Raw genomic sequence first — 18,869 nt, forward strand, 5'->3', positions numbered from 1 at the left:
GAGCAGGTATATTGCAAGTAAAAATTAAGGAGTAGTCGTTTAAAAAGCCTGAGTCCTGTCCTCCTGCTCTCTTCCCTGGACAGCATGAGCTTCACCACTCGCTCCACCTTCTCCACCAACTCCCAGTCCCTGGGCTCTGTCCAGCCACCCAGCTGTGGCACCCGGCTGGTCAGCAGCACGGCCAACATCTATGCAGGCACTAGGGGCTTGGGCTTCCGGATCTCCATGTCCTGGTCCACCAGTTTCTGGTGCGGCTTGGGGTCTGGGGGCCTGGCCACAGGGATGGCTGGGGGTTTGGCCGGAATGGGGGACATCCAGAACAAAAAGGAGACCATGCAAAGCCTAAACGACCACCTGGCCTACCTGGACAGAGTGAGGAGCCTGGAGACCGAGAACTGGAGGCTGGAGAGCAAAATCCAGGAGTATCTGGAGAAGGGACCCCATGTCAGAGACTGGGGCCATTACTTCAAGACCATCAAGGACCTGAGGGCTCAGATCTTTGCAAATACTGTGGACAATGTCCACATCATTCTGCAGATCGACAATGCCCATCTTGCTGCTGATGACTTCAGAGTCAAGTATGAGACAGAGCTGGCCATGCACCAGTCTGTGGAGAGCAACGTCCATGGGCTCCACAAGGTCACTGATGACACCAATGTCACTCCGCTGCAGCTGGAGACAGAGATGGGGGCTCTTGAGGAACTGCTTCTCATGAAGAAGAACCACGAAGAGGAAGTAAAAGACCTGCAAGTCCAGATTGCCAACTCTGGGTTGGCCGTGGAGGTAGATGCCCCCAAATCTCAAGTCCTCACCAAGATCATGGCAGACATCAGGGCCCAATAGGACGAGCTGTCTCGGAGGAACCCAGACAAGCTAGACAAGTACTGGTCTCAGCAGATTGAGGAGAGGACCACAGTGGTCACCACTCAGTCTGCTAAGGTTGGAGGTGCTGAGATGACACTCATAGACCTGAGACATACAGTCCAGTGCTTGGAGATCAACCTGGACTCAGAGATCTGAAGACCAGCTTGGAGAACAGCCTGAGGGAGGTGGAGGCCCGCTATGCCCTGCAGATGGAGCAGCTCAATGGAATCCTGCTGCACCTGGAGTCGAAGCTGGCACAGACCTGGGCAGAGGGCCAGCGCGAGGTCCAGGAGTACGAGGACCTGCTGAACATCAAAGTCAAGCTGGAGGCTGAGATCGCCACTGACCGCCGCCTGCTGGAAGACAGTGAGGGCCTCAATCTTGGTGATGCCCTGGACAGCAGCCACTCCATGCAAACCATCCAAAAGACCAACCCGCCAGATAGTGGATAGCAAAGTGGTGTCTGAGACCAGTGACACCAAAGTTCTGAGACATTAAGCCAGCAGAAGCAGGGTACCCTTTGGGGAGCAAGAGGCCAATAAAAAGCTCAGAGGTCAAAAAAAAAAAAAATCAAGGAATAGTCCATGATAATTAACAAATGTACTTACTTTTTTTAAGATGGACTTTTGCTTTTTGCCCAGGCTGGAGTGCAATGGCACTATCTCGGCTCACTGCAAACTCCACCTCCTGGATTCAAGTGATTCTCTTGCCTCAGCCTCCCGAGTAGCTGGATTACAGGCGCCCACCACCATGCCCAGCTAATTTATTTTTAGTAGAGATGGGGTTTCACCATGTTGGCCAGGCTGGTCTCAAACTCCTGATCTCAGGTGATCTGCCTGCCTCGGCCTCCCAAAGTGCTGGAATTACAGGTCTGAGCCACCATGCCTGGCCTAAAAAACGTATTTAAAGAAATAAGACATTGAATGTTTCATTAGGAAAAAGGCATCACAGTTATTGTTACTATCTTGGATCACCTGATGACTCAGTGTGGGTTTTTTTTTATATTTTTATTTTTCTGGGTACATAGGTGTCTATATTCATGGTGTACATGAGATGTTTTGATACAGGCATGCAATGCGTAATGGTTACATTATGTCAAATGGGCTACTCATCCCCTCAAGCACTGTGTTACAAACAATCCAAATACAGACTCCGTTTTTTGGTTTTGTTTTTGTTTTTGAGACGGAGTTTCGCTCTTATCATCCAGGCTGGAGTGCAGTGGTGCAATTTTTAGTAGAGACAGGGTTTCGCCATATTGACCAGGATGGTCTAGAACTCCTGACCTCAGGTGATCCGCTGGCCTAAGCCTCTCAAAGTGCTGGGATTACAGGTGTGAGCCACCGCGCCCAGCCCAGACTCCTTTCCTTTTAAATAAGGTAGATTTGTAGAAAATTAACAACTTAGAAGTTACAGTCCATATTCCAACTTTCTTTTGTAAGCTTATTTTCCTATTTTAAAATGTTCAGTGTCTCTCCTTATCCAGTGAAACTCATAGTAAATAATAATAACATAGCCAGGAGTCAAAAAAGAGGTCATAACACCTCAATTAAATGTCTTCCGTATTCCACTTAGCCCTGGCCCCTAGCATAAGTTAAAGCTACAGTTTCCAAGGAGTAACATGCTTTGTTTTTTGTTATTTGTTTTAATGTCAAAGGAAATCAGAGTATTAGTGCCATATGTGATTTATGTACTTACCTCCTCTCCCCTTCACCAGCTTCCTTCCCCCTCCCAACAAAGGAGACTGTACATTCCATGAGGGCAGAGGTGGTTTCCTACTTACCCTTGCGTCCACCCCACACTCCATGCATCCTCATACACAGTGCTATAGATACTTAGCTCTCACATATTTGTAAAATGAATAAATGAATAAGAGGTAAGTTGACCCATCAGGTCATTAACATCAGAATAGAATTACGGTGCTACACCTGGATTAGTGCAGTGTTTGTCTGGCTTTTGATAGGCAGTGATTTGTGTGCTCCCTTGGTAAAGTCTTCTAAAACTGGGAGGAGGTATCTGTGGTTTAACCTCCAATAGAGTGGACTTTTGCCTGGAGATAAGTACCCTTGAGGATCCCAATGCCCTTTAATTCTAGATGAGGAATTCCCAGGGAAAGGAAAGGAATTGCATCGAAACCTCTGAGTTGGGTAGTGTAAATAATAAATAAGTCTTCTGCTCATACTTTGTCCTGTATTATTCTCTGTATAACGTTAAATCTAGCTATGATTGAAACTGAAAAACTTAGAAGTCTATTTCTCCTTAATTCTTTTAACTTAGTCTTCTGATAAAAGTTTATTTTCAGATAATTTCCACTTTTCAAAATTCTCTAAGGACCTAATAAATCACAAACCATACTTGGTACTCATTTGAGTTCTTGCTACTGAATTTCTCTACGTAAAATCAAAGTTACAAGAACAATATGAAAAAAGGTGCTTCTCACTCATTAGATAAAATGAATCAAGCAGGCTTGTAGTGTAACATCACCAGAGACTACTCTGTAGTGCAAACACCCACTGAAACAGGCCAAAGTGATCCCCGTCCTCGTGTGCTTGCTGGAAGGATGAACATCGATGACTATAACCATTACACAGTGACCAGCTTTAATGTGCAAGGGTGTCAGTGTGAACGATTTTATTCTACCCCACTCCCAAGAGCTGGAATAAATGGCTTTGTGATGGTACTCTCCAGTACTGTACTCAAAACTTGGAAATGTGTAGAGAACGGCAAACATCTGAATAACATCCCATTGCTGTGGATTGTTGGGAATGCTAAAATGCGGATTGTGGACCACCTACATGCTAGGATTGTTAGGGGTACAGCAATACATGTATTTTGCTCCAAAATGAGTAGGCACAGAATTACAGAACCAAAAGAAACATCTTGGCTCTTCTGAATTATATCCTAAGTTCTTCCCATATATGTACCTCAAATGCTGCAAATACGAAGTTCTGTGAAATTCTGCCTGCAACCAGGAAGCCCCGTGGGAACTTAACGCCTACTACTACTTTACACTTTTAAGCCTCCATTTTGAGAAAACTATTTGTTTTGTTGAAAAAACAAAATAGTTTTTACAAGTTAGGTACTACCAAAGATCTTTGGTTAAGGGTTACCGTCAAGTGAAAACAAGTTTATGCTAGTAGGATGTTGTGGGTTTTTAAAAAAATAGTATCTGAGCAATAAAAGGATTTATTGACCTAGTAACTTAGATCTAACTTTATGCTGTCACATTTTACTTTGCTAGTGAAATCTTTAATCTTCAGATTCATAAGCTATCTTTGAAGAAATTCTTTGTTTCACCTAGAAAGAGTTCTTTTAAAAAAAAAAAAAAGCAGAAAGAGACCTAAAAATCCACCTATTAGCTGCCGTATCTGTTGTTCTTGATCTTTCTGTTTCTGTTCATGTATATATTCTCTCGCTTCATGTTTTAACAGACCTGTTTACTGCCAGGAAATGATAATAATTTGTATTCAAAATGTTTTGGTAATTACTCTTCACGGAGCAGCCGAGTGTCAAACAACATAACTAGAAGCCCAGATTCTGGGATGTGCAAGGGCCGAGAAACAGACGTGATTTTTTCCTCCCAACGAAAGGATTCATGTGCACAACTTGCATATCTTTGTTTATCTCATAAAATCTACAAATGTTTTACTTAGTCCAGTTTCTATTTTCTTAGATGTTTGAAGGATTATGTGCTTGAAAACCAACATCTGTGATTCTCATTTCTAATTTTAAAATGAGGAGTGCTTCAGTTAACAATTAGGGGCCAGGCCAGGCACGGTGGCTCACGCCTGTAATCCCAACACTTTGGGAGGCCGAAGTGGGTGGATCACTTGAGGTCAGGAGTTTGAGGCCAGCCTGGTCAACATGGTGAAACCCCATCTCTACTGAAAATACAAAAATTAGCCAGGCGTGGTGGCAAGCACCTGTAATCCCAGCTACCCAGGAGGCTGAGGCAGGAGAATCGCTTGAACCTGGGAGGCAGAGGCTGCAGTGAGCCAAGATCGTGCCACTGCACTCCAGCCTGGGCAACAGAGCAAGACTCCATCTCAAAACAAAAACAAAAACAAAATCGTAGGGGCTGCGCTCACGCCTATCATCCCAGCACTCTGAGGGGCCAAGGTGGGTGGATTACTTGAGCCCAGAAGTTGAGACCAGCCTGGGCAACAGCAAAACCTTGTCTCTACAAAAAACACAAAAATTAGCCGGGCATGGTGGCCCACGCCTGTGGTCCCAGCTACTTGCGGGACTGAGGTGGGAGGATCGCTTGAGCCTGAGAGGTCAAGGTGCAGTGAGCTGAGATCATGCCACTGCACTCCAGCCTGCGTGACAGAATGAGATCCTGTCTCAAAAACAACAACAACAACAACACACACACACACACACACACACACACAATTAGGAAAGGCCAAACAGCATGTTTTGGGGGATTTTTAATATTGCAGAAAAGATCTTCACTTAATGTTTAATGACATGGAGGGACTATTTTAGGATAGGAAAAATCACCTTTTAAGTAACCAGAAACCCCACAGCAGCCATCTTGAATACAGAAACTTCACTAGCCCCTGCCAGCAAGAGCTATAAATGTAAAATTATCAGATCCCTTATAGGGGCTCCCTGAGGAAATTTGCTTGTGACAAGTTGTTTTCTATTCCCAAGGAATAGAAAGGGAATAGTTGTTTTCTGTTCCCAAGTACTGTGTAGATTTTGAAGTGACCACAAGTTTTCCATTAAGGAAACATGTGCTGCCAGAGTAATACACAGCTGTATATTAACTCCATGCAGCAGTTAAGACAGCAAGTAAAAATGCCTCTGAGACCAAAGCCAGCATTTAGGCTCAGAGGGTAAAATTCGATCTGATCATTTCATTTAACAGATAACCTTGGCCGGGCGTGGTGGCTCATGCCTGTAATCCCAGCACTTTGGGAGGCTGAGGCGGGTGGATCATGAGGTCAGTAGTTTGAGACCAGCCTGGCCGACATGGTGAAACCCTGTCTGTACTAAAAATACAAAAAAAAAAAAAATTAGCTGGGTGTGGTGGTGGGTGCCTGTAATCCCAGTTACTCAAGAGGCTGAGGCAGGAGAATTGCTTGAACCCAGGAAGGCAGAGGTTGCAGTAAGCCGAGATCATGCCACTGCACTCCAGCCTGGGTGACAGACTGAGACTCTGTCTCTAAAAAAAAAATAGCAAACAGACAAGCTTAGTAAAATTGAGAAAATATTTGCCTGGCAATCCAGGTCCCAACAAGGTTTTCAATGGAACTTGACATGCTGGTTTTAGAAAAGGTGAAGAGATATGCCCTGTGTCTAGCAAGACATGAAGTTGTAGTAGCTGAGATGTGTCTCACTGGTGCAAGAATAGGCTCACGGATGATGGAACAGAAGAGAGACCTGCACACAGACCTCAGCATGCATGGTGTCCTGGATCCTTTTGTCTCTCATACCTTTTTTCCTTCCCTGTGCTCCTTATGTTCTAGAAGACTAATCTCAGCAGGCTGCATCAACCTGGCTTCCCTGCCCTGTCACTTCTGGTAGGGTTCAGGCAAGGGAGGCATCAGCAGGGGACCTGAGCGTGGGACACTGCGTCACAGGAGTGGCTAACTATTTAGACAGCTGCTTAGGGATCTGGAAAGATACAACTGGAGGCTGGTGAGGAAGAGGAGAGAAACTGTATGTGGATGCATTCTAGGAGTGGGCATAGAAGGTGAAGAAATTAATATGTTGCGTATGCCCACTGCACAGCATCCCTGCAGGGAGGTTCTCACTGCAGGAAAGGAAGTGGAAAGTCCTCTGATATCAGTCAACCTCTTTCCCAGCCTTCCTGGTGCTGGCTCAGTGGGACCATGTGAAAAGGTGGACACGGCAAGGATGAAGTGTGCAAAGGGCTCCACAAAATGGGCCTCCTCCATCATGGCTGACCTGGCCACTGCTACTGCTGGCAGCCCAAGTGGCCGATGGAGACTCATGCTAAGCCCACAGTATGGCACCGTTTCCCAGGAGGGAGGGAGGAAGTTTTGATTATATATTTTAATTACTGAATGGTACTTAAGGAGATCATGGAACTCTATTTTTTTTTTTTTTTTTAAGCAGAGTGACAAGAGTAATCAGTTTTTGTCCAGTGGCAGGGGAAGAACTGTCCCCAACAAATAAATGTAGAGAAAAAATCAACTTGTTTATGAGCGCATTTCCTGAGTTATGCTAATTGATGCCATGACTACACACACACACAGCTTATATTACCATATTATTTTGGGGTACACAGTTGGCCAAATTTAAAAACATTTCTGGGAATAGGCCAGGCACAGTGGCTCACACCTGGAATCCCAGCACCTTGGGAGGCCAAGGTAGGAGGATCGGTGAGGCCAGGAGTTTGAGACCAACCTAGGCAACATAGACAAAAAACAAATTAGCAGCCAGGCACAGTGGCTCATGCCTGTAATCCCAACACTTTGGGAGACCGAGGCGGGCAGATCACTTGAGGTCAGGAGTTCGAGACCAGCCTGGCCAACATGGTGAAACCCCGTCTCTACTAAAAATACAAAAATTAGCTGAGCGTGGTGGTGGGTGCCTGTAGTCCCAGCTAGTTTGGAGTCGGAGGCAGGAGAATTGTTTGAACCCGGGAGGTGGAGGATGCAGTGAGCCAAGATCACACCATTGCACTCCAGCCTAGGTGACAGGGCAAGACTCCATCTCAAAAAAAAAACCTCAAAAATTAAAAAAAAAAAAACAAATGAGCCAGGCATGGTGGCGCATGCTTGTAGTCCCAGCTACTCAGGACAGTGAAGCAGGAGGATCACTTAAGCCTAGGAGGTCGAGGCTACAGTGGGCTGTACTCTGGCCTGGTGACAGAACGAGTCCCTGTCTCTATTAAAAACAAAACAAAAAAATTATTCATAGGAACAATAAGCACCAAGTTGAAGATACAGGTTACATCTAGAGTATAAGGAACAGGAATGAGGTCAGAAACAGGAGCACAACAGACTTAGATTGAGTTTGTCGTGTTATATGGCTTCTTATCATTCGTACTTTTTCAAACGCCTAAAAAGAACCAACGACTTGTACTTGTCAATATGGATTACCATATCCTAAATACCATGCACACCAGTTAACATCTTCAGTATTATGAATGGCTTTGATAACTTGGATGCAATAACCACCACCCCCTGGGATTCCCTTCAGTTTCCTCAAAGCCTCCAAGCCTGTTCAGCTCATTGGTTCCGTTGGTTGTCAACAGGGACTAGCCTCTGAGCTCTGCCATTCTAATTATAACCCCCCAAAAAAGGTGGAAAATATGAAAAAAAAAAAAAGAGGCTTTTTCATGCTTACAAGTATATGAGTAGAACTCTAAAATAAATGAATTAAACTTCCAGCCTAGAAGCAGATTATAGCCAAGGGTAAAGTTCAGGGTCAAGCTGAATTTTCACCGAAAGTAAACATGTCTAATATAAAGCAAAGAGAGGATGACTACGAAAGCACGATCTTGCTTCACAGAGAAAAGTCAAAGGCAACAGCAGCCCTTACAGCTCCATGGGTCACATCCGAATCTTACTGATTCCAATGAGTTAGCAACTCATTGCATCGCAGCTGTTCACAGCAAGATCAGCAATAATAGACCAAATGACTCAAGGCTTCTGGTTCTTATTTCAAAAAATATCAACAATTAACACAATTGCATGACCAGACTTCAGTATTTTCATAACTGAACTGAAATAAACTGAAAAATCTAATAATTTCTATCACTTTGGGATACTCTAAAGGTGGAATTATTTCATTATCTGTTCTGAGCTAAGTTAGTAGTAAAATACTCAGATAATGGTATGTGGCATGGAACATAATCATCCTGTTCTCTAGCCTTCTGATAAATAGCGGGTGAATGTCGAACTCAATTAAGATACTTACTTTTACCAGTGAGAAACCTGGAAGTGTTTCAGTAAAGAAACCTATCATGGCCGGGCGCGGTGGCTCAAGCCTGTAATCCCAGCACTTTGGGAGGCCGAGACGGGCGGATCACAAGGTCAGGAGATCGAGACCATCCTGGCTAACGCGGTGAAACCCCGTCTCTACTAAAACGAAGAAAAACTAGCCGGGCGAGGTGGCGGGCACCTGTAGTCCCAGCTACACGGCAGGCTGAGGCAGGAGAATGGCGTAAACCCGGGAGGCGGAGCTTGCAGTGAGCTGAGATCCCGCCACTGCACTCCAGCCTGGGCGACAGAGCGAGACTCTGTTTGAAAAAAAAAAAAAAAAAGAGAAACCTATCATAACCCAGAAGTTTTTAAGATGTCACAAATTTAAAGTTTCACAATTTTCTCCTGTTAGGCCTCTTTGTTTTTGGAGACAGTCTTGCTTTGTTACCCATATGGAGTGCAATGGTACCATCTTGGCTCACTGCAACCTCTACCTCCAAGGTTCAAGCAATTCTCCTGACTCAGCCTCCCGAGTAGCTGGGACTTCAGGCACCCGCCACCACACCCAGCTAATTTTTGTATTTTCAGTAGAGACAGGGTTTCACCATGTTGGCCAGGCTGGCCTCAAACTCCTGACCTCAGGTGATCTGCCCACCTTGGCCTCCCAAAGTGCTGGGATTACAGGCATGAGCCACTGCACCCAGCCTAGGCCTCGTATTCCTTATGATTTCAAGTACTGACATCTTAAGAGATGTATAATTCATAGACACTACATGTAGAAGGAAAATAATGACAACAATTGTAATTGTAATTCCATCTTTGTAATCCTAATTAAAAAGTTTGGAACTTAGGAATAATTTTATTTAATTTTTTTTTCTTTTTTTTGAGACAAGGTTCTCACTCTGTCACCCAGGCTGGACTACAATGGTGCGATCTCAGCTTGCTGCAACCTCTACCTCCCAAGTTCAAGCAATTTTCATGCCTCAGTCTCCTGACTAGCTGGGACTACAGGCGTGCACCACCACGTTCAGCTAATTTTTGTATTTTTAGTAGAGATAGGGTTTCACCATGTTGGTCAGGCTGGTCTCGAACTCCTGGCCTCAAGTGATCTGCTCGCTTAGGCCTCCCAAAGTGCTGGGATTACAGGCATCAAGTACTATGCCTGGCCAGAATTTAGGAATAACTTTAAATGAATCTTACTGTATTTTGTCAGCTCAAGAAAACCATGACCTATATAGTTTGAGTCTTGAATAACTCAGGTGTTAGGGGCACTAAACCTCTGCATGTCAAAAATCTGCAATTTTTTTTTTTTTAAGAGACAAGGTCTCACTCTCTTGCCCAAGTTGGAGTACAGTGGCACAATCATAGCTCACTGCAGCCTCGAACTCCTGGGCTCAAGCAATCTTCTTTCTTTTTTTTTTTTTTTTTTTTTTTTTTTTTTTTTTTTTGTTGAGACGGAGTCTCGCTCTGCTCGCCGGGCCTGGAGTGCAGTGGGCCGGATCTCAGCTCCACTGAAGCTCCGCCTCCCTGGGTTTACCGCCCATTTCTCCTAGCCTCAGGCGCTCCCGATGCTAGCTGGGACTACAGGCGCCGCACCTTGCCAGGCTAGTTTTTTGTAATTTTTAGCTAAAGGCGGGGTTTCACCGTGTTACGCCAGGATGGTCTCGATCTCCTGACGCTTGTGGATCGCCGTCTCGGCTCCCAAAGTGCTGGGATCAAGGCTTGAGCCCACCGCCGCCCGGCAATCTTCTTGTTTTTGTAGAGACAGGGTCTTACTATGTTGCACAGGCTAGTCTCAAACTCCTGGTTTCAAGCAGTCCTCCTACGTTGGCCTCCCAATGCACCAGGATTACAGGTGTGAGCCACCATTCTCACACCTTTTTTTTGTGGGGGGGGGGGGTGGAGTCTCACTCTGTGGCCCAGGTTAGTGCAGTGGCACGATTCACTGTGACCTCCGCCTCCCGGGTTCAAGTGATCCTCCCATCTCAGCCTCTCAAGCAGCTGGGATTACAAGTAAATGCCACCAGACCCAGCTAATTTTTGTATTTTTAGTAGAGACAAGGTTTCACCATGTTGGCCAGACTGGTCTTGAACTCCTGACCTCAAGTAATCTGCCTGCCTCAGCCTCCCAATGTGTTGGAATTACAGGTGTGAGTCACTGCGCCCGGCCACGTACAATTTTTGACTCCCCAAAACCTTAACTACTAATAGCCTACTGTTGACTGGAACCCTAACCCATAGCATAAACAGTCAATTAACACATTTTAATGTTATATGTATTATATACTATGTTCTTACAATAAAGTAAGCTAGAGAAATGAATATGTTACTAAGAATCTAACGCAGAGAAAATATATTTACTATTCATGAAGTGGAAGTGAAGCATCATAAAGGTCTTCATAAGAAGGAAGGAGGCGGCCAGCCACGGTGGCTCATGCCTGTAATCCCAGCACTTTGCAGGGCCTGGGCAGGAGGACTGCTTGAGCCCAGTAGTCTGAGACCAACCTGGGCAACCTAGGGAGACCTCATCTGTACAAAAAACAATAATAAATAATAAAATTATAAAAAGAAGGAAGGAGGGGTTGGTCTTGCTGTCTCATGGGTGGTAGAGGCAGATGAGGCAGAGGAGGTGGAAAGGGAGGCAGGCACACTGGTGAAACTTACTTGAAAAAAAAAACAACCCACATGTAAGTGAATCTCCGCGGTTCAAAGCTATGTTGTTCAAGGGTCAATGTATACAGATGAACAAATTCTATTCTAAGAGTCCTCCCACAGAAAACAATTACTTCAATAACTGTTAAAGTTCTCAAAACGGGTCGGGCACAGTGGCTCATGCCTGTAATCCCAGCACTTCTAGAGGCTGAGGGGGACAGATCACTTGATGTCAGGAGTTCAAGACCAGCCTGGCCAACATGGCGAAGCTCTGGCTCTACTAAAAATACAAAAATTACCCAGGCATGGTGGCACGCACCTATAATCCCAGCTATTTCGGAGGCTGAGACACAAGAATCGCTTGAACCCAAGAGGTGGAGGCTGCAGTGAGCCAAGATCACACCACTGCACTCCAGCCTGAGTGACAGAGACAGGCCTTATCTCAAAAAAAAAAAAAATAAATAAATAAATAAGTAAATTTTATCAAAATGGTGCCCATGTCTATGATTCATTAACACAAAGAAAAGAAAGACATTAAAATTCAAGACAATAAATGAAATTTTGATATGGGGCACAGTCTTGAGCAAGGCTACCCTTTACCCTTTACTTTGACTATAATCAGACCTTTTCCTATCACTATGGGAAAAGAGAGAGAGAGCACGTATGGCCCTAAAGTGCAAGCATTTAGAAATACTGAGTTTGGGCTGGGTACAGAGGTTCATGCCTGTAATCCCAAACACTTTAGGAGGCTGAGTCAGGAGGATCGCTTGAGGCCAGGACTTCAAGACCAGCCTGGGCAACATAGTGAAACCCCATCTCCACAAAAAATAATAAAAAGAAAAATTAGCCAGGCATGGTGGTGCACACCTGTGGTCCCAGCTACTTGGGAGGCCGAGATGGGAGGATTGCTTGAGCCCAGGAGTTTGAAGCTGCAGTGAGTCATAATTGTCCCACTGCACTCCAGCCAGAGAGAAAAAGAGATTGAGTTTGGCCTGGCTTTCATTTAGACCTTAGGATGAGTCCCTCAAGATCTCTTAGGTAAACTATATAGACGTTAATAAATATGAAGACTTAGGCTGGGCACGGTGGCTCATGCCTGTAATCCCAGCACTTTGGGAGGCCGAGGTGGGTGGATCACAAGGTCAGGAGTTCAAGACCAGCCTGACCAAGAAACCCCATCTCTACTAAAAATACAAAAGTTAGCTGGATGCAGTGGCAGGCGCCTGTAATCCCAGCTACTCAGGAGGCTAAGGCAGGAGAATTGCTTGAACCCGAGCGGCAGAGGTTGCAGTGAGCTGAGATTGTGCCATTGCAGTGAGCCGAGATCGCGCCACTGCAGTCCAGCCTGGGCGACAGAGTGAGGCTCCATCGCAAATAAATAAATAAATAAATAGATTTGCCCAGCACTTAGGCACATAAGCTTCTCATCAAAGATGTCCATGATATAAAGGCACATGAATTTCTTTATGGAAAGGTCACCTTTCTCTTTGCTTGACATAGTCAGAAAATCATTAGGAAAATAATCTTACTCAACCTGCTAAATGCTCTGTTTGGCCACAGTGTTTCAGAAGATAGATTTAATTTTTAAAAATTTTTTATGATTATTTTATATTCTGCAACAAGCAAAGGGGCAGATAGTTCTTATATCTCCTTACAGAGTTTCAGAGGACCTAGGGTCTGAGGACAGCAAAGGAATTAGGAATATCACGAATTGCCCAGATTTTACCTTTGTAAGGGAGACCCAAGCCTTGACCGGCTTCCTGAGTTCTCCAGCATCCTGGCCATACAGCAGGTATTGGGTGTTATCTATCACTGGTCAGAAAAATACGTGTAAGTTCACCAGCCAATAGCTTTCCTTATGAGGCTAAGATTAAACAGCCTAAGCACACTTTTCTGCCTTTCTTAAAGCACTTTGGGAGGCCAAGGTAGGTGGATCACGATGTCAGGAGATCGAGACCATCCTGGTCAACATGGTGAAACCCTGTTTCCACTAAAAATACAAAAATTAGCCAGGCGTGGTGGCAGGCGCCTGTAATCCCAGCTACTTGGGAGGCTGAGCCACGAGAATCACTTGAACCCAGGAGGCGGAGGTTGTAGTGAGCGGAGATCATGCCACTGCACTCCAGCCTGGTGACAGAGCAAGACTTCGTCTAAAAAAAAAAAAAAAAATGCAAGCTGTCTTCTTACATGGCTGTCTGTAGTGCCAATCTTCATGCATTCAGAAAAACCGGGAGTTAAACTCTACTTAACTAATACACTCCCAAATCTTAATGCTTTGGTTCCCAGGGCAGTGAGACCAAGAATGTGATGGAATTCAGAAAAAGGGACCCCTGAGAAACAGCTGTTGAGCAAACAAGCAAGGGCAGTGACATGAGAACAATAATAATGCCATCACTTGTATTCTGAAAGCATCTTTCTCCAGAAAGTTCACAATTCTGTATAGATATATAGTATTTACTGTCGTTTTTCCTTTGTGATTAAAAAAATTAAAGTTGTTCTCATTAATAATGTATCTTTTTGGCTGGGAGCAGTGGCTCATGCCTATAATCCCAGCACTTTGGGAGGCTGAGGTGGGCAGATCACCTGAGGTCAGGAGTTCAAGACCAGCCTGTCCAACATGGGGAAATCTCATCTCTACTAAAAACACAAAAATTAGCCAGGTATGGAGGTGCACACCTGTAATCCCAGCTACTCTGGAGGCCAAGGCACGAGAATCACTTGAACCTGAGAGGCAGAGGTTGCAGTGAACTAAGATCACACCACTGCACTCCAGCCTGGGCAACAGAGCGAGACTCTGTCTCAAAAAATAAAAATAATGTATGGGTGGGCCAGGCGTGGTGGCTCACGCCTGTAATCCCAGCACTTTGGGAGGCCGAGACGGGCAGATCACGAGGTCAGGAGATCGAGACCATCCTGGCTAACACAGTGAAACCCCATCTCTACTAAAAATACAAAAGATTAGTCCGGCATGGTGGCAGGCGCCTGTAGTCCCAGCTACTTGGAAGGCTGAGGCAGGAGAATGACGTGAACCTGGGAAGCAGAGCTGGCAGTGAACTGAGATTGCGCCACTGTACTGTAGCCTGGGCGACAGAGTGAGACTCCATCTCAAAAATAATAATAAATAAATAAATAATAATAATAATAATGTATGGCTGCCCACAAATATTTTGGCTGTTTCTATTTGCTGTGTCTATAATTTCCATTAACATCTTCACTGAGAGTATCTGGAAATTGCTGTGGCTTGTCACTTTCTTCACCTGTATAGGATCCTATTTTCTGTGTCCTCCTCTTCCACTTTGGAAAGTAGCTTTTTCCTTCTCTTTCGATGTAACTTCATGTTTTACTTGTCTGAATTCATGTTAGTATGTTCATCTTGCAATTTAAAACATCTAAGCTTGCCTGCAAATTCTGTCCACAAACTTCATCCTCCTGCTATCATAATCTTTTATCTGTGATCATTTTAATGAATCGCATTCCATTTATATGGCTATCTTATTATTTCTAAAACACTTCTTGACAGTGGGTGCACATCAACCAGATGTTCCTGATTTTTCTCTTCATTCTGCATAATGTAACTGAAGACCTGTTTCCTATCACCTTCCTGAACTTAACAGTGCCAAATGATCAACAGTTTCACCGAAAGTTTGTGTGTTGCTTTGGCATTTCTTTTAATAGCCCTTCTCTACATAGTAGAAATATTTTTCTGCCAACTCATTTCCTCTAGAAGTGTTTTTGTCTAATGAATATCAGTTGTAATCAAAGATCTTAGAAGTGAAAGGGGTCCCTCAATGTTTTGGTCTGTCCCTCTGTCTTTAGGCAGACACATATTATTCTTGTGTAAAAGGTAGTGTGACTAGCCAGGCGCGGTAGATCACTCCTGTAATCCCAGCACTTTGGGAGGCTGAGACAGGTGGATCACTTGAGGTCAGGAGTTCGAGACCAGCCTGGCGACCACGGCAAAACCCCGTCTCTACCAAAAGTACAAAAATTAGCCAGGTGCGGTTGCATGCATCTGTAGCCCCAGCTACTGGGGAGGCTGAGGCAGGAGAACCTGGAAGGTGGAGGTTGCAGTGAGCTGCGATCATGCCATTGCACTTCAGCCTGGGTGACAGAGTGAGACTCCATTTCACAAAAAAAAAAAAAAAAAAAAAAAGGTGGTATGACTGATATGACTGATGGCCGGGTGTGGTGGCTCACTCCTGTAATCCTACTCCTGTAACCCTAGCCCTTTGGGAGGCCTAGGTGGGCAGATCACTTGAGGTCAAGAGTTCAAGACCAGCCTGGCCAACATGATGAAACCCCATCTCTACTAAAAATACAAAAATTAGCCAAGTGCGGTGGCACATGCCTGTAATCCCAGCTACTCAGGAGGCTGAGGCAGGAGAATTGCTTGAACTCGGGAGGCACAGGTTGCAGTGAGCCAAGATCGCACCACTGGACTTCAGCCTGAGGTACAAAAGCAAAACGTCATCTAACAACAACAACAACAAAAAGGTGGTGTGACTGAAATCCAAAGTGACTCATTTTAGGTCACACCTCTATTAAGTAACGAAGCAGAAGCTGGGCTCTAGCTCTCTAGTGGAGGAGTGGGGGAGATTGGAGAAGGTGATTGGACCCAGAGAAGGGAAGTTTTTAAATCAATAAACTACATAATCGGCACTTGTGTAGAGACGTTATCTATACTTGGACTCAAATCTGTAACACTTAAGGAATATTAATAAACATCACTGAAAAGCTATTTGGTAATGAGAATTATGGAAGAATGGGATTGTGCTCAAAGACCACTGTTTCAGTCATTGAATGCTACATAACAAACCACTCCAAAACATAGGGCCTAAAACAACAATACTTATTTTGCTCACAAATCTGCCATTTGGGCAGGGCTCAGCAGAGAAGCTCATCTCTGCTCCCTTCATCTTAGCTGGGACAGTGTGAAGCCTCAGAGCTAGAATCACCTGAAGGCTCATTCAACCCAGACATCTGGAGAATGGAACAACTGGAGTTCTGGGGTTCATCCAGTAAGGCTCCCCGTCTCTGCCTGACATCTTCATAAGGACTCTATTGCACAGCAACTGCAGGCTAGCCAGACTTCTTCCACATCAGCCCACAGCTCTCAAGGGATAGGGCCCCAGAAAAAAGAGCCAAGTGGGAGCCACATTGCCTTTTATGACCTAGTCCTGGAAGCCAAGCAGCATCACTTCTGCCAAACTCTCTTGGTCAAAGCAGTTAAAAAGCTCTTTCCTGATGTAAAAGGCAAGAACAGGGCCAGGCACAGTGACTCATGCCTGTAATCCCAGCACTTTGGGAGGCTGAGGTGAGCGGATCACTTGAGCCTGAGTTCAAGACCAGCCTGAGCAACATGATGAAACTCCATCTCTACTAAAAATACAAAAAAATTAGCCAGGCATGGTGGTGCACACCTGTAGTCCCAGCTACTCATGGGGGCCGAGGTGGGAGGATCACCTGAGCCCAGGGAGGTCAAGGCTGCAATGAGCCGTGACTGCCCCACTGCACTCCAGCCTGGGTGACAGAGTGAGACCCTGTCTCTAAATAAATAAATAAAACATGAGAACATAGACCCCACCTCTTGATGGAGGAGTGTCAGTGTCATATGATAAGAAGGGTATGTGGGGTGAGATCCACATCAGAGCAGCTATGTTTGGGAAACACACTCTGCCAAACCAAAAACAACTGGATGACCAAACCATTGAAACACAGCGTTGAAACAGACCTTGAAATGACCACCTATTTGCCACTCACAAAATTCATTTTGTAAGACCCAGTTCAAATGTCCCTTCCTTTTGGGAATCCCGTGCTGATATGCCCCAGCTTACACACCCTTTGTAAAGATGCCCACTCTCTTACTCAGCTTATTCTATTGTCATTTTTAAAACAGGATTGTAATCAGGCAGGTACAATCATCCTATATTAGCCAATCATTTTACTGGTCAATCAATATGACATCACAGGGCAGCTTCACAAAGGGCCCTCAGACTGATGGAGAAGAGACACTTTTAGGGAAGCCAGAAGCAACGCTTTGCACAGAAAATGCAGGACAGCAAAGAGAAAAGAATCAGCAATTCAGAGAAGAAAAACTGGATCACACAAAGATGGAAAAAATATATACATATACAGACATGGGTTTTTTTGCTTTTCCCCTCCAGAAGCTGAGTTGAAAGCATTGCCTCAAAGCAGTGATTCTCAAACCTCACCTGCGTCAGGGTCACCGGGAGGGCCTGGGTCTGGTGAAATACCCTCAGCGTTTCTGATTCAGTGGGCCTGGGTGGGGCCTGAGAATCTGCATTGTTGCAGAGTCCCAGGCGATGCTGCTGCTGGTCGTCAGATCCCAGGCTTCAAAAACTATCTACTTTGTGAGGCAGAGGTGGAAGGATCACTTGGGTCCTTGAGTTCGAGACCAGCCTGGCTATCATAGGGAGACACAACTCCCCTCCCCTGCCCCAGCACAGTTTTATTTTATTTTATTTTATTTTTATTTTATTTTGAGATGGAGTCTCGCTCTGTCGCCCAGGCTGGAGTGCAATGGCGCGATCTCGGCTCACTGCAAGCTCCGCCTCCCGGGTTCAAGCGATTCTCCTGCCTCACTCTCCCGAGCAGTTGGGATTACAGACGCCCGCCACCACGCCTGGCTAATTTTTTTTTTTTTTTTTTTTTTTTTTTTTTGTAATTTTTCTAGCTACAGACGGTGGTTTCGAGTTGGCGCCGGATGCGCTTCTTTGATCTCACTGACCTCAGTGATCCACCCGGGGCCTCGGCCTCCCAAAGTGCTGGGATTACAGGCATGAGCCACGGCGCCCGGCCTCATAATTACATTAAAAAAAAAAAAATTAAAAAGTAACTGGGCGTGGTGGCGCTGGCCTGTGGTCCCAGTTACTCCAGAGGCTGAGGTGGAAGGATCGCTTGAGCCCGGGAGGCGGAGGTTGCAGTGAGCTGTGATGGTGCCACTGCACTCCAGCCTGGGCACAAGAGCAAGACCCTGTCTCAAGAAAGATAAAAAGGAATGTACTGGAGATTCTGAAGGCACTGACCATAGTGACCACAGCTGAAACCCCACAAAGACGGAGGAACCCAAAGAGCCACGGGAGCTGTGGGTGGAGACGACCCAAGAGGCTGCTGCGGCCAGCTCTCAACAGCACACTTCTGGACGGGACCCCCCGGGGCGGACACCGCCGCTCCCCTTGGCCACGGTGCGGGGCGCCCCCTCCCTACGCTCGTGAGTAGTGCAACCCGGACCGCAGACCCAAGCCGCCGACCCAGGTGGGCGGGGCCCACCCGGACCAGCCTCCAGCCGCTTAGTGTCCAAGGGTTGCTGGGACTGCGAGCAGCCGCGAAGCCAGTCCTCACCCCTCGGGTGGGCGGGCCCAAGAAGACCGCCCCGCTCTTCCCCCCCCGCGCCTTGATTAGTCAGCCTCGCCCGTGCGCGATGACGTCGTGCCT

At 45.7% G+C, this 18,869-nt stretch overlaps 1 pseudogene; it reads left to right on the forward strand.

The window, feature by feature from the left end:
- The first annotated feature begins 84 nt into the window (after window positions 1–84).
- LOC108537669 (keratin, type I cytoskeletal 18 pseudogene) lies at window positions 85–1,362 on the forward strand (annotated as a pseudogene).
- The last annotated feature ends 17,507 nt before the right edge of the window (window positions 1,363–18,869 follow it).

Source organism: Rhinopithecus bieti, unplaced genomic scaffold (genome assembly GCF_001698545.2).
Source record: "Rhinopithecus bieti isolate Rb0 unplaced genomic scaffold, ASM169854v2 scaffold_13689, whole genome shotgun sequence".
NCBI lineage: Eukaryota > Metazoa > Chordata > Mammalia > Primates > Cercopithecidae > Rhinopithecus > Rhinopithecus bieti.